Source organism: Xyrauchen texanus, chromosome 32, assembly GCF_025860055.1.
Source record: "Xyrauchen texanus isolate HMW12.3.18 chromosome 32, RBS_HiC_50CHRs, whole genome shotgun sequence".
Taxonomy (NCBI): Eukaryota; Metazoa; Chordata; class Actinopteri; order Cypriniformes; family Catostomidae; genus Xyrauchen; species Xyrauchen texanus.
The window spans coordinates 15,115,845-15,130,771 of record NC_068307.1 but is presented as its reverse complement, the minus strand read 5'-3'; the positions used below and the strand labels follow the sequence as shown (position 1 = coordinate 15,130,771).

General features: G+C 40.5%; 1 long non-coding RNA gene across 1 annotated transcript; it reads left to right on the top strand.

Moving 5' to 3' along the window:
- Positions 1-8,152: 8,152 nt before the first annotated feature.
- On the top strand, positions 8,153-14,222 carry LOC127625638 (uncharacterized). The gene is made up of 3 exons (XR_007968325.1): positions 8,153-8,290; positions 13,546-13,744; positions 13,896-14,222. It is a non-coding gene; the product is annotated as an uncharacterized LOC127625638 (long non-coding RNA).
- The last annotated feature ends 705 nt before the right edge of the window (positions 14,223-14,927 follow it).

Here is a 14,927-nt window from a genome sequence, read left to right as displayed (position 1 = left end):
TAAAATGCCATCGATTCTTACGTATCTTGATATTCACTTGCTGCACCATTTTTTAATACAGGATGCAACCGAAGGCTACATGTGAGCTTTGATGGAGAACTAAATTTTCAGTGAGTTATGACTTAAGTTAAGGTCTGTTCCTCACACAAAGCTTTCATATGGCATAACAAGCCATGGAGTATAGCTCACATGTCATATGGACTGCTTTTTATGCAGCAATTTTAGCTTTTTTATGGTTTTTGACCTTGTTCGAACTTGACAGAAATGGTCATTATGAACGGTAACTGTATGACAAGAGCAGTTTAAAAAAATATATAATTTTTTTAAATAGCTGTTTTTTTTATTTTTTAATAACAGCAAATGTTCTCATCTGTAACGTATACAGTGTATCTGCCTTAATGTGTTTAAAGGCTTAGTTCTCCCAAAAATGAAAATTATCTCATCATTTAGTCACCCCCATGCCATACCAGTTGTGTATGACTTTCTTTCTTCTACTGAACACTAGGGCTGGAAGATATGACAATATATATATAATTTTCTTTAGATATTTGTTTTATTTAATTTGTAATTTATTTGGCGCAATGCTTTGAGAAGATCTTAAATTCCTCTTCAGTCACTCACTCGACGTTGTGTGGAATGTAGTGACAGAAGGGGTCTTTCTTGAGAGTCTCACATACCTCTTGATTTGAGAAAAGGCCAATGAGAAATTGGCAGACAGAATTTGCATGTCCCACCCCCCGAACATATGGGTTTAAATGGAAGCGGATGTGCGTCTGTCAGTCAGGTTTTTTACTGAGGAGCCGATACTAAGGTACGGCCGTTTACAGTGGTAGGTCTAGTGTCGGGACAAGGGGGAAACAATGTCTCGTTCCCTCCATCAGGGAATGGAGGTTACAACAGTAACCATGACGTTCCCCTTCTTTCACTCACTCAACATTGTATCAAATGTAGTGACACAAGGGGTCCCATTTAAAAATGCCATGCACTAGACAGTGTAAAGTGAACCGCTGACACAGGTACAAGCAAGCTACTGCACGCTACGGTGGCACGTAACTTTCCCCAACGCGGGTCCGTCAATAAGTAATCCATAAGACTTCAGTCTTCTGAAGCGATCCAGTTGGTTTTGGGTGAGAACAGACCAAAATGTAACTAAAGTTTCACTGTACATCTTGACAGCAGTCTCCTTCGTGATAATGATTTCAAGCGCGATTACACTTCCTATAGCAGCATCTAGCGCTCTGTGCATGCATCAAACACTAGGAAGTGTAACTGTGCTTGAAATCATCATTGTGCCAAGAGACTGCAATGACCAGATGCCAGATTGCTTCAGAGGACATTGATTAAACTGCTGGAGTGTTTTATTTTTATTTTTATGCTGAGCTTTTCACAACTTTTGGAGTTCTGGTCACCATTCACTTGCATAGTATGGACCTACAGAGCTGAGGTAGTCTTCTAAAAATCTTTATTTGTGTTCAGAAGAAAGAAAGTCATACACATCTGGGATGGCATGAGTGTGAGTAAATTGTAAGGGAACTATCCACTTAAAATGCACTTGCACAGGAAATAGTGTTATTGATCTGTTTAGGCCTTTTCCAGTGTGTTAAACTTGTCAACGAAATCACTGACAAAAAAGTTTGTGATGAAGGGTTTTTTGATTTCGTCAATGATAAAGACGAGATGAAAAAGGTGCATCATGATGATAATTAAATGACTGTATTAAAGCATACCATTGATGAAAATATGACAAGATTTAAATTATACTGCAAGATATTAACAGTGCAAGATATGAAATGGAGAAGAAACATTTATAGAATCTGTATATAGAAGAATATATTAGATATAGATTCATATAACCTATTAATAATAAGGGATTTCTCCACTTGAGCTACAGAAGGCGGGAGAAGAAGAGGCGAGAGAAGGAGGATCTATGTGCAGGCTTTTTCATTAAAACTCAAAACAGAACAAATCATTACATCCATGAAACTGACAAAGACAGAGAGAACACTAGGTAAATATACAGATGCATCTCCAAAAATTTGAATATCATGGAAAAGTTAATTTTTGTCCGTAATTTAATAAAAAAAGTGGAACTTTCATATATTCTAGATTCATGAAATATAAAGTGATATATTTCAGCCTTTTTTGTTTTTATCTTGATGATTACGGCTTACAGCTCTTGGAAATCAAAAATACAGAATCTCAAAATATTAGAATAAAGAATTTTGCACGAATTACAGTGGCAGCGTCGCATTCCTAGTGCTACTCCTGAACCAGAGACAATGTCAGAAGTGTCTTACCTGGGCTAAGGAGAAAAATAATTGGACCGTTGCTCAGTGGTCCACAGTCCTCTTTTCAGATGAAAGTAAATTTTGCATTTAATTTGGAAATCAAGGTCCCAGAGTCTAGAGGAAGTGTGGAGAGGCACAGAATCCAAGTGGCTTGAAGTCCAGCATGACGTTTCCACAGTCAGTGATGAATTGGGGTGCCGTGCCATCTGCTGGTGTTGGTACACTGTGTTTTTCCAAGTCGAGAGTCAATGCAGTCATCTATGCAGGATCATGCTTCCATCTGTTGACAAGCTTTATGGAGATGCTCATTTCTTTTTCCAGCAGGACTTGGCACCTGCTAACAGTGCCAGGACTACAAGTAACTGGTTTGCTGACCATGGTATTACTGTGCTTGATTGGCCAGCCAACTCGCTGACCTGAACCCCATAGAGAATCTTTTGGGTATTGTCAAGAGGCAAATGAGAGAGACCAGACCCAACAATACAGATGAGCTGAATGTGCTATCAAAACAACCTGGGCTTCCATGACACCTCAGCAGTGCCACAGGCTGATTGCCTCCATGACACACTGCATTTATGCAGTAATTCGTACAAAAGAAGCCCTGACCCCGAAGAAGTATTGAGTGGATAAATTAACATACTTTTCAGAAGGTTGACATTTCTGTATTATAAATTCTTAAATATAATATTTTGAGATACTTCATTTTTGATTTCGATGAGCTGTAAGCCAAAATCATCAGGATTAAAACAAAAAAGGATTGAAAAATGTAATGAATCTAGAAGAGTTCCACTTTTTAAATTAAATTAAGGACAAAAATGTACTTTTCCATGATATTCTAATTTTTGGAGATGCACCTGTATACACAAGATAAAACAAGTTTAACAAGACACAGCTTGGATTAATCAAGGGGAACACAGAGAACAGACAAAACAAAAACAAAAACCAATCTTCAAACTAAAAGTCTTTACCATTATAGCAACCTTTAGTGGCCACAAGGGAGTTTTTGTTATATAAGTCAAAACAAAAAAATAGTTAATAGGAAGCAGAGACTCAGGGGACGGATCTACAAGATGTGGAGGCTCCGGAGATGGAGCTACAGGAGGCAAGGGCTTAGGGGCGGAGCTTTTGGAGGCAGAAGCTCAGAGGGTGGAGCCACAGGATATGGAGATTCAGTGGGTGGAGCAGCAGGACCGAGATCAGCAGACTGGACAGCGGTCGCTGGACAGGGGTAAGCAGATTGGTAGCTTGTGTCTGACGTGTGCTGACCACTGGATTGAACAACAGACTGGTCGACAGTTGCTGGGGACTGGACCGGATTGTCAACTGACACAGGGGACTGAACAGGATCAATGAGTACATGGAATGGGACAGGCTCGGGGGGAAAGGGACAGGCTCGTCGACAGCTCTGGGGAACTAGAAAGCCTCGGGTAACTATATAGGCTTGGGGAACTGGACAGGCTCATCGAGAGCCTCAAGGACTGGGTCAGCCTTGGGGAATGGGACAACTTCGGGGAACGGGACAGGCTCGTTGACAGCCTCTGGGAACTGCATAACCTTGGGAGACTGGACAGCCTCGTCGGCAGACTCAGTGGTCAGGAGTGCTGGCAGTGACTGGGGAATGGCCTCCATAGCCGGGAGCTTTGGCAGTGACTGGGGAATGGCTTCCATGTCCTGGAGCGCTGGCAGCGGCAGAGGAATGGCCTCCATGGCAGGGAGCACTGGCAGTGACTGGTGAATGGCTTTCGTGGTGTGGAGAGCTGGCAGCGGCTGAGGAATGGCCTACAATGCAGGGAGCACTGGAAGCGACTGGGGATCAGCCTCAGTGGCCGGGACCACTGGCAGAGACTGGGGAACGGCATCTGTGGCCATGAGTGCAGGCTTCGACTGGAGAGCAGGGGCCCTTCTCCTCCTCCTCTTCTGGCTGGCCAGGATCACTGCTGTGGGAACGGCCACCGAGGATGCATACCCCACAGTGTAAGGGGAGAATGTGAGCCTCAAAGCATACACAATAAATTTGACTAAGGAAAGTTCATATCTGCCACCTGCCAGACAGGATTTCATAGGCTCATTAGGTCTGAACAGATATCAGTCCTTGAGATAAATATCTGCACAACTGAAATCCTGGGTAGAACTGCTCTGTATATTGCTAGCTTGTATCACCTCCTTGTCTGAGAGACAACAATTGTGAAGCCACTAGATCCACAGTCCGGTCAGTTGTTCTGTAAAATTTGCAGGAAAGAGGTGAGAGAAGGAGCATCTATGTGCAGGCTTTTTAATTAAAACTCAGAGAAATAAACTTAAAAAAACTCAAAACATGACAACAGAAAAAACTGTTACATCCATGAAAGTTTATCAACAGACAAAGACAGAGAGAACACGAGGGCAGTATGTATTCAAGAACTAACAAGGTTAACGACACAGCAAGGTTAACGAGGGGCGAATCTGTCAGTTGGTGGCCCACCCCGTCACCTGTGAATCTGGGGAGAGATGAAGGGAGGTGTAGGGAGAGGGAAAGGGCACACAGAGAGAGAAGAATTTGCTCGCTGGCTCCCGGACACGCTGTCACCCGGACCTCAACTGCTCCTCTGTCCTCTGGCAGATGACAGCTCGCTCCTCCCCCGGTGGACGGCAGTGGGTCCTCCGGCCCCTGGCGCATGGAACCGGCTGCTCCCCTGTTGGATGGCAATGTCGAGGACTCCACGACAGCACATCCCTCCTCCCTCCCAAGTTTCGGAACCACTGTAACACTTAAAGACCGGGCAAGGAGGAGGCAGGAACCGGCTGAATAATAAACAAAGTATAATGGTAGACTTAAAACCAATGTAAACAAACGTGCAGCATGACTGCATGCATCTCTCTCTCGAACCAGCACCCCCCGGCCACCCATTATCTTGCTCTCCCGCTGATCAGCTGATTCAGCCCCGGCTGTGCTCATCACGGCCCGGCCACACCCTGCTTCTCAGCATCCTATTTATACATCATTTTAATCACTATAATTGCCTATATGAATAGAAGTGCCTATATAATAAAAGTGTGTAAAGTGTAGGTCCTGTGTACCTTTACTCTGTCCTCCTTCTGTCTGGGCCTGCTGTTAGTATGTGAGTGTGTGTTTGAGTGAGTGAGTGAGTGAGTGTGTGTGTGTGTGTGAGTGTGAGTTTTGTGTTTCTGCCTCTGCCGTTCCCGCACAAGGTTGCAAAATTCAAGCATCAACACCATCTGTTCTCACATTCCCACACATTTTACCTTCTGTCTTGTGGGAACCAATCTTTTTTTTCTCATACTCTATCCCAGCTATAATTATGGGACACAATAATTATAGCTTAGCCAGTGTGGTTCCTTATCACAACTGATCAAGATGGCCAAAAGATGATGTAGAGGAAGAGGTTTCAGAATGTGAGGATCACATTTCTGAAAATTCAGAGTCCAACAGTGACTTTGAAGAAGAGGATGAGATTGAGCATCAGCTAGTTCCAAAACGAAGATGAGCCACAGGACCAGCCCATCAGCAGCCAGCTCCAGGACCAGCCCATCAGCAGCCAGCCCCAGGACAAGCCTGCCAGCAGCCAGCTCCAGAACAACCCGTCAGCGGTTCGCAAGTGAAAAAAGATGGATGTCAGGTGAAATGGAATGGTCTTCTTGCCCAAGAAATGAGCCAACCTGCATGGCTGCCAATTTGACAATGATACATCCAGGGCCAACTCATTTGCAGGACATCAAGTCTTCTTTTGAGCTTTTCATCCCAGATTCCATCCAGAAAATTATTCTGGATTGCACTAATTTAGAAGGAATGCATGTTTTTGGAGAGAGGTGGGAGGAGATGGACCAAACCCATTTACTTGCCTACTTTCAGGGTTCTTACACTTGCTGGAGTTTTCCGGTCCAAAGGGGAATCCACAGAATCCCTGTGGGAGGCAGAAACAGGCAGAGAACTTTTCCGTGCAACAATGTCTTTTGAAAACTTCCACATAATTTCCAGACTGATCCGCTTTGATAACCGAGACGACAGACCAGCTCCATTACAGAGAGGCAAGCTAGCTGCCATCAGGACAGTTTGGGACAAGTGGGTGCACCGCCTCCCCGTTTTACAACCCTGAGCCTAATGTCACCATTGATGAGCAGCTGATGCCATTTAGGGGCCTCTGCCCCTTTAGGCAGTATATACTATCTAAACCTGCAAAATATGGTATAAAGATCTGGGCTGCCTGTGATGCCACTTCCTCATATGCTTGGAACTTACAAGTCTACACAGGGAAACCATGTTGTCCTGGATATGACTCAGGGACTCAGTGGACACAACATCACATGCAACAATTTTTTTACCTTGCACAAGCTGGGACCGGAGCTCCTAAAGAGGAAGCTGACCATGGTTGAAATGATACGGAAAAACTATTCTGACTACAAGAAGTACATATGCAACACACACACAATAAACACTGCCCCTCGTGTGTTGTATAGGCTGGTATGAAAAGGCAATGTGTTCAATGGGGCTGATGTGTCATCTAGACTGACATGGCTAATGTATGTGTTCAGCTTGTGTTGTGTAAACTGACCTGAATGGGTTACATTTCTAATGAAGTTCAAATAAATAAAAATCAATAGTTATGAAAAACCTTACTTAATTTGTACATTTGTTGAATTTTTTCCACTCATATCTTGATTATAATTGATTTTCCTTTTTATGACATTTTATAAAAATAAAAAAAATCGAGAAGCACTTGAATTCATAAATGTGATCTAACAAAGGTAAAGGGCAAATATTAACCATATATGCTGTTTATATTGCTTGTAATTGGGATGAAGTAAACATCTGTTGAATATTTTTACATAAAATGGTTTGATTATGACGAATTAAAAACCCAAAAATGCAGCGGGTCCACCAGACCCACGAACACTGGCTGAATAACAAAAATATGAACATCAAGCAAGGGTTAAGAAGTTCAGATTTCTTTTTCACATTTTAATAGTAATTTTTGCACCACATAATTTAAGCAGTCTAATTATTTTAAACAAAGCATCAGTAGCCTAACTGCAGCTGGTCAGGGCAAAAACTCAGATTAACCTATAAAAGATACCTTTTAACAAGTGTCTCGGTTTCACGTTTCAGTAAGGAAATTACGTTTATAAAATGTCTTTTTTTATATCTGATTGTCATTGTTCTCTTTAAACCATTGGTACTGTTGCAGCCTTGGGTTATAAAAGAAAATCGTTGAATGTTGTTAGCCTGGTATGTGTTCCCTGCCCGTTTTCTCAGTCTTGTGTTTATTTCCCCATTGAGGGTTTTTCCTTTGTTCCCGTGTTTTCCGTGTACCTGCCTTGTTTGTTCCTCAATAAAGTTGAACTGCACTTGGATCCGCATCTCCTCGTCTGCCTTCGCTGCTCATTCACAACAATCGGTGATTCATGCCTTTGGGCCATTACGTGAAATTTCTATTCCTGGTAGAATTGGTTTCATTGTCATATTTGCTTACAAGGCAAATATAAAGTCTGAATAAGGAAAAGAAGCTCTGGGTTTATTGCTGGTTTTTTTTTTTTCTTTTTTTTTTCTCTTCTTCCCTTAATCTCACCATTAAGAAGTAGCAATTACTTCACAAACATTCTACTGTAATAATGAAGAGGCTAGGCATTTTAGTGTCCCAGGAAGTATTTCCCTGGTGTGTAACTGAATCATTTTCCACATTAAGTAACTGTTTTAGCAAGCTACAGAGTAAGTCATCGAGCTGGTGTGTCCAGTTTGAGCAGGTGCATGAGGTGCAGCGGGGTAGAGGAGGCGCAGAACAGGTTGGATGAGTACAGGTGAGCCAGGAAGGAGCTTATGCTAATTTGTCAACATGAGAGGAAATCCTCCTTAGCGCCGCACATGAGAGAGGGAGACAGAGCTACATGGGAACCTATTAGATAACCAATTCTCTCAGCCGCCTCACAGGGTGAGAAAGTAAGCGAGCGAGAGAGAGAGAGAGAGAGAGTGGACACACAGGAATTCCATTCAATCCCAGACCTGCAAGGTAAATGTTTATTTTGCCACCCCTTTTTTTTCTTCATAATGAGCGCAGAGCTTGTTTTGCTCACTGCCTTGTTTGAATGGGAAGCTGTGCAGGTGCAACAGGCTTCCTGGTCTGTAACACTCATGCAGAGAACGGTCTGTTTCCAATGACTTTTGCAAAGAAGCCTCCTTAGAACCGAAGGGTTTTTTAGGTTAATGTTCATTAGTTGAACATTAACCTAAAAATTAGCTGGAAGACCAGCTGTATTTCAGGTTCTCTTTTGTTGCTCAAAAGAAATGGAGGAAGATGGTGTAGAGTATGTTGTATTCACGCATAGTTTAACATTCTGGTAACTTAAAAGGACACGGTTCAGGAAGGGGAGGTCTGGATTTTGGGATTGTCATTTTACATTTTAATGTGGACAGAAAATGTGTTTTATATGCATTATGTCTCTGTGGCAGGGCGGAGGGCGGGTCCGGGTCGTGATCCTACACACCCAGTCCCGTATTAGGCTAATTATGCCTCCGTGAGGGTTAAAGGTCGACTGCAGAGGATTGTGCGGGAGAGAGAGATCGTTAACGGACATGTCCGGCATGTGTGTGTTTATGTTGTCTTTTAAGTTTATCATTAAAACTATCATTTATATTATCAAGCCGGTTCTCGCCGCCTCCTTTCCATTAAATACCTTTACAGTCTCCTTTAGTGTTTTGTCAATATAACAGAATGTAGTGAAGTCCTAAATAGTAATAACTGCATGTGGACTTTAAAAACACTACTGGAATGTTTTGTGGCCTGGATGTTGGATGCTCACATTTAAAAGACACATGGAAGATGAAATGTGACCAGTTTCTGCATTGTTTTACATACAGTCTAGGCATTTGTGCTCTTCAGGGCACACAGGGTCATTAGGAGCCTTTTGTGAATGAACACCGTCTCTCGTGAGTGTTCCAAAGGTTTACAACTGTTTTCAATGCATATCATCAGTGAGGTGCATGGATGGGGGTTATGGGGATAAATAAATAAGTGTGTTTTTGTCTTTCTAGGTCTTTGCAGTTTGTGTACTCTGTTTGGACATCCAGCCACTGTTTTCTCATGTATGAAACTTTTGTATGTTTTTATTATTCAGTTATATCAGGCCTGGGAACTTTATGATTAAGGTCATGTTCTTCTGATTATGGATATTTTACCATTGAGACAACTTGTTGTATTTGGGCAGTGTGCAATATCTAAATTTGTGGTAGGGAAGTGCTAGTGGTATGTGAAATTTGGACAGCTTTCCGTACAGCTAATCATAAAGCGTTTTTTTGCACTTTATTTGTTAGTATACTGAAGCGGTCATTGCTTACGTTCTTATAGTTAGTGGGCAGGGCTCAATGCCCAATGTATTAAGGTGACCATTTGTGTGGTGTGATTTAGAATTGGTGTGTACTAATAAAACATTTTATGGTTGATATAGTATAACCTTGGTTGCTGTTTTGGTGTGCTGAACTCCTTTGGAGCATTGTACTCATGGTGAATTAAACGTGGATCCCTGTCAACATTGAGCACTGTGGTCTGGCCCAACCTCATTTTACAGTAGTGTTTCATATGAATATTTATTTATGAGAATTCCTGTAAGTGCCGCTGATGTATTATTGTCATTAATGGTTGTTTTGTATACAAAGAAATATTTTAACCATTCTGATTGAAGATTTCAAATAAATACGGTGTATGTTGCTTTTGTTACATCAGCCTTCAATTGGTTCATTTACTTGAATATCATTAGCGTGGGGGATATCGTTATTCTGGGGTATTAGTTGGGCCTCCCATCCCAGTCCAATAAATGGGAGTGGCGTAGTTAGACTATATTTGGGGTATCTTATTGTGGGTGGCTACCCCTAATGGCCACATATAAACATTCGTTAAACCAGTAATATTTAAATTGTTTAACATGTATATATATGCAAATGTATAGATGGGACTGTGTAGTACAGTCAGCCACTATTTAATACCTCTCTCAAACTTAAACTTGCACTTGCATTCCATCCAGGTAGGTCATTATTCAGCTCTCTTAATCTCAGAGGTGGACAATTGCGGGAAAGGTGTGTGTGCGTGTGTGTGTGTGTGCCTGTTCTGTTTAAGAGTCAGGTCACCTTGTCCACACTTGTTATTTTGATGAAACACACACCTCTTCCTGTTCTGCCCTAAAGGTCACAGGTCAAAAGGTGTAAGCCTGATCAGTTTTAGCAAGTGTCCATTCTTTCAGTGACTGTGTATCACAAAGTAGAGACATGAGGAATACAAGATAACTGCTCATGTGTAACTCAGCGTCGTGTAGTACACTGTATGTCCTCCTGCTGGGAACTATTTTATATACAGGGGTTAAAGTGGGCCGGAACAGCATCCCGGCACCTTCGATTAAAAATAAATAAATAAATAAAATGGCAGCTAGTCTGTCAATCCATTTCAGTTATTGTGTGCAGGTTTTGTTTGATCCATTTCACACATTCCATCCCCATTTTGCGTGTGTTACATTATGCTACACTCTAGTCAGTTGTTGATGCTGGTTAAGGCAGCATATTCAACAGTGGTCGAATGAGATCATCATAGACCAACAACACACTGAAAATGTTGCACTTGTAACAGTTAGAATTGCCTATTGCCCCTTTAAGTGCAGCACACTATTTACGGTTTCCTTTTCCGATGAGCGCTCAGTCTACGTAGTGATCACAAACTGTGCACATCACATGTCTGTGGGGGACGGCAGCTTTCATATTTCTGTTGCTCTTTATTATTTTTTATTTAGGAACAATGTTGACAGTGGAGTGTTGGCTAACTGCAAATAAATGCTACATGTGGAATGCCAGCCATGTTGTGAGTCTCTGACTAACTCTGCTGCCACTAATTGGACAAGCTATACCCATTAAAAAGCACATTACACACTGGAGATATATAATAATTTTGTTATTATTTATTAATATATTTATTCATCTTTTGGTTATCTTTGTTTCTAGCAAATACAGTGGAGTTCACAAGTGAAAATGGTTCTATAACAAGATATTCGAGAAACAAGGACATTTTTGTGTATGAGAGAGAGAGAGAGAGAGAGAGAGAGATGAGTGACTGTGTGTGTGATTATCTGCATCTGTTAGTTTAACTCTATTCCTCAGTTGTAGTGTGATAGTAATCCACTCCGATTGTGGAGTGATGCTGACATACATGCTATCAGAAATTTCTTTAGAGTATTTCACTCATGTTCAAGAGTTTTGTTGTCAAAGAGAAAACATGAAGGACACCAGTTTTATTCTTGTTTATTTTTTGAAGAACTCTTTTTTTTACACTGACACAGAAAGAGTTCTCTTCTCCACCATGTTGAAAGTTTACATCTTCTCCCAATTTGGAAACTTTGGGTATCAGGTAGGTGCATTGGAGCGTGTTTGATTACTCTGTCTGTCACGACTCTCAGCTGTGATTGACAGTAATGTTGAAGCTGTTAGTTTAACTCTATTTCTCAGCTATAGTTTAGTAGAAATCCCAGCGGCCATGGAGTGAGAGACAATTTCGAATAACTTCAAAGAAAATCATGGACTGTCTGATAACACTCAGTTTGTCAATTTCAGCTCAACTCACTCATCGTATAAACAGGAAATGTTTTTGTTGCCACCTTTTGGCTCATGTTTTTTATGTCACAGGAATGAATGAACATTCACACACCTAGCTGCTTTTACATGTCAGTTTGGAACACCACAAACACAAGTGGAGTGATAAAAACAGTAAAGCGTCCCAGTGCTGATAATGTAAGCTATCAGCATTTTTGGAACATCTCTCGTCCTATCAGATTTGAGGACCGGAACTAATTGTTGTATAATATGTATTATTACATTGACAGGGTAATTAGCCAATCACAGAGCTGTTTCCTCTTAATTCTTGCCAGTTTTTGACCACTACCCCTCAGATTCATGCCACACTTTAGGATCTCAATGAGGATGGATCCTAGGACACCTTTATCAGCTTGTTGTATTGGACAGCATACTTTAGAAAAATTTGTACTTTACACACTATTTGTGCTCTTAATTTTGTGCTCTCAATTACACTGCCTTCCATGCCTTTTAGGAGAAAACTTAGAGAGAATATTTAGGGTTATCCAGCAAGATCCTTTTTTTATTTGTAGTCTCAATGACAAGGGACATACTTCTGAAGTACAGCCAGGTGTGGGGATGTAATGACATAGACTTGACCTTTCCTTCTCCCACAATGCTATCTGACACATTGCTCAAAAGAGCACATCATCCTTCCTTTACCACACATATCGCCCCCCTTTTGTTCACTGCATCCTTTTGAAACATGGTCTTTTGAATTTCAAAGGCAAAGAGAAAAGAAATGCTCTATCCATGTATCTAAAACCTGGTGGGATGTCCTTTGTTATTTGTCCTCAGATCGGTTGTTCCTTGGCCATTGATAAGCAAAGCTCAGAGCACCTTTAGTTTACAAAGGCGAACAGATACCAAAATATACCTAATTTCCTCTGCACCTGTTTCACCTCAGTCAGCACATGGAACAGAATGGATGGACATACTATGTGAGTTAGGTGGAAGATGGTGACCTCCTTATTTCAGCTTAAAAAAACAGATAGAGGCAGACTGTCCTGTTTTAAAGATATAGTTCACACAAAAATGAAAATTCTCTCATTTACTCACCCTGGTGTTTTTCCTTTTGTGTTTCAGCTTCTGCTGAGCACAAAAGAATAAATGTATTGGTCACTCTCTTTAATATAATGAAAGTGAACAGGTCCTCTGAAGCCCTACGATTGCTTTGTGTGACGAACAGGCCGAAAATCAAGATGACATTTGGTCACGATTCAAGCAAGGACCAGTGATATTTGATGTCATTAATATCCAACCTGATGTGCCTAATATTTGTGGCAAAGTGCAAGATATTGGATGGACTAATTTTATTATACTTTTTAGTGCTTTTTTGTCATTTTTGAGCTTGACAGACCCAGTCTGCATTCTTTTTCATTATCTAGAAAAAGAAGCCGATATTCTTAAAAAAAAAATACCCTTTTCGACAAAAGAAAGAAAGACATATGGGATTGGAACTATTTGAGTGTCAGACAATGTCAGAATTATCATTTTTGAGCTATATAGTATATTTAAACTTAAAGGATAGACATCAGGTTTTCATGAGGTTTAGAGAGATATAGATTTATACAGTACATTCCATTGTTTTTCTTTAAGTTTTATTTTGGCATCTGTTCAGGCTCAGTATTTCTCCTGTCTCGTTCTGCTGTTTTTCAGAGTTAGTTCTGCATGATCACCACAAGAGCCCAAAACAACCTGACTCAATTCACACCATGTCACCTCACATTTCCCGGTCCGCTCTGCTGCAGGGGATCATACCGGGAGGAAACATCCCATTCAGGCTGGCTGTAGCTCGAACAGGCTTGGCAGGACAAATGAGATGGTGTCTACTAGTTCAATAGAGCAGCTGTAAATGGTTGGTTGTTGCATCACAGTTAATATATTTCCTTTGCATGAATCTTCTGCATGACACTTTCCAACTGTCATCTTGAGCACCTGATTTATTCATGATATTCCTTCAACAGTCATAAGGAAAATAATGTACCTCCCCCCAACTTTTTTTGCAGATTAAAAACTCTCCATGGGTTTGTAAAGGATTTGTCAGGTCTGTAATGGATTCTGAAGGCTACAAATTTACCAGAAGCCATGAAGACAGAAAGCAAACAGACCTTTGAGCAGTGTGGGTGCGAGAAGGGTCTTCCTCATCCATAGAAAGAAATGTTAATCTGCTTTTAGCTGAGCTCTTGTTTTTCTAGCACTCTATAAATTTGTCAATTTAAAAACATACAGTAGTGAAAGCTCCTACAGTAATGAGTTTTGCAGGCTCTTTAATGGAAGTCAGCATCTGTGCCCTTACACTTTCTTTCACTAACATAATCACTGTTTAAAGTCTCATAAAGAACCTTTGAAATCAAAACTGGTGGATTGTGTCTTATTTGTCCATATCTATTAACTTTGAAGCCATAATAGTGTACTCTTAAAAGTTAAAATTAACAAAATGATCCATTAGCAGATGTATGCATTTTAATTTTACAGATTTTAAATTTCCAGGAAAATGGGCACGTTGCCATTTTTGTCCAATCAAATGACAATGTCCCTCCCACTAATACTTTCTGCAACCAACTATCAAATCGTGGTTATGACCTTTCAAAAGTCTCATATATATATATATATATATATATATATATATATATATATATATATATATATATATATATATATATATTACCAAAAGGCTTTTGATAGACTTTTGATTAAAAAAAAAAAGAATCTCTTTCATAGTGTCCTAATCAAACTTCCTGTTTTAAAACGATATGTAAAAAAAAAAAAAAAAAAAAAGCAATTGGCACACTATTTTATGCAGTCTTAAAGGTAATTCAATGTTCAAAACTTGTTGGCGAGACAGTTTCAATAACGTCATAATCTGCAATAAATTATGACAACAGTGATGTTATAAATTTTGCTTGTTTCTCTTTATTACCAAATCACAGAAAAAGTGGATTTTTCAGGCTGGTCCAGCTAATGCACATACAGGCTCTTGAGTAAAGAAAAAGATGATGTCTTTATCAACATTACGATTAGCTCATTTAAAGGTGGAC